This window comes from Otolemur garnettii, unplaced genomic scaffold (genome assembly GCF_000181295.1).
Source record: "Otolemur garnettii isolate 467f Iridium unplaced genomic scaffold, OtoGar3 scaffold00132, whole genome shotgun sequence".
Lineage (NCBI taxonomy): Eukaryota > Metazoa > Chordata > Mammalia > Primates > Galagidae > Otolemur > Otolemur garnettii.
In genome coordinates, this window is record NW_003852527.1 from 1,934,216 (window position 1) to 1,936,088 (window position 1,873).

The window sequence follows — 1,873 nt, forward strand, 5'->3', positions numbered from 1 at the left end:
CCTTAGCCGCTTGAGCCACAGGCCCCGAGCCACCCACAACTGCTTCTTAAACACATTCACGGCAGTGTGTCTCTGAAAATTTAAGCTGTATTGAACCAAAGAGCAGATGATGCCCATGAGTTACTCCCTGATATTCCTGGGAAGCAGCAAGGGGCCACCAGCCTCTACCAGGGCCTGGGGCAGGGCAGTGAGTGGCCTCTGGGATGAAAATATTAAACTTCCTCCAGTTTCTGACTTCTTCTCTTATAAGGTATAAGGTTTGTCAGGATCGACCCACTTTTGCCCTTCATATTCTTCCACTCAGTGTTGTTTATCCCCACTGCTGGCCCTAGACACTCAAGCAAATAATTTGGTACCAGATATCAAACTTAAGTTTTCTTTCTTTCTTTCTTTCTTTTTTGAGACAGAGCCTCAAGCTGTCCCCTTGGGTAGAGTGCGTGGCATCACAGCTCACAGCAACCTCCAACTCCTGGGCTCAAGCGAGTCTCCTGCCTCAGCCTCCCAAGTAGCTGGGACCACAGGCGCTTGCCCGGCTATTTTTTGGTTGCAGCGGCCATTGTTGTTTGGCAGCCGGGGCTGGATACGAACTCGGCCACCTTAGGTGTATGTGGCTGGCGCCTTAGCCACTTGAGCCACAGGCGCTGAGCCCAAACTCAAGTTTTCTAAGAATTGGCTCAGCATTTACTGAACTTGAAGGTTGAGGGCTGTGTGGGAAGGGCACAGAAGGAGAGAGGTAGCCAGCCCGCCTTGTTTTTGCTCCGGGAGCATTTCAGCTGATCTCAAACTTACCCACTCTGCTTCCTAGGAACGAGGCTCTATAGCTTCGCTCCCCACTCTTCTCCCCTGGTGACCACCTCAGTCTCTGCAGGAGGCCCTTGGGTTTCACTCGTTGCAACCCACTCACGGAAGATTCCCTCCTAAGACAGGCCCTGCTTCCTGTAGGTCCCGTACGTTCTGTCCCCAGTAGTTTGGGATTTGGCCAGGACCCCAGCCGTCTTTGCCCTCATCTCAGTGGGGCTTGCAACTGTCTATTTACTAAGAATTTGACCGCATTTCCCGCCAGTTCTAATAGGAGAAGTAGAAAAAAGGAGTCCCCTTGCACCCCACTCTGTTCCCTCAGGGAAAATCCCGGAGGCTTCCTGTAGCCATCCTTCTACCTTAAAAGTGATAAACCTCCACGTCTTGAATCCTTATTTCAGTTTTTCCAAACTATTTTGAACTATCCATATTCTTGCTAAAATTTGCATATATTATAAACTTCTATGAAACACAATCTTATTCTTGGTACTTAGGAACTTTAAAAAATCTGACTAGAGGAAAAAATAAAACACTGAACACACGCAGTTGTTCGATAGATTTTCTGCACCAAAATGGGAGGGGGACCCCAAAACAACCCGAGAAGGTTCTCTGATAAGGATTTCAAAGGGGAAGGACTTGAGCTGCGTCTGTCAGAGGGAAATCTTCCCAGCTAGAGAACATTTTGTTGTTATCTGCCAGACCAGACATCTTCTCTCCTTGAGCATCTGGCCAAGACCCAGGTAATTGTGTAATGTAGTAAGAGCGCTCTTATAAATTATGAAAATACACAGCGCTCTCCTGACGGCAAGAACAATCTGCTTCCCAACTTTAATCCCGGCCCCCGGTCGCAGCCCCCGCCGGGCGGCGTTTGCAGCCGGCCGCTCCGAGCGGCTGCAGGTGAGTCCCGCGCGCTCCCCGCCCTCCGGCCCGCGGGCGGGGCCGGGCGCCGGCGGAGGGCGGGCCGGGCGGAGGTGGGGCCGGCGACCCGGCCAGCGCAGTTCCTCGCGGCGGAGCCGCATTTCCAGCCGCCTCCGCAGCCCGTCCCCTCGCGCTGGGAGCGGTGCTGGGCGTGCCG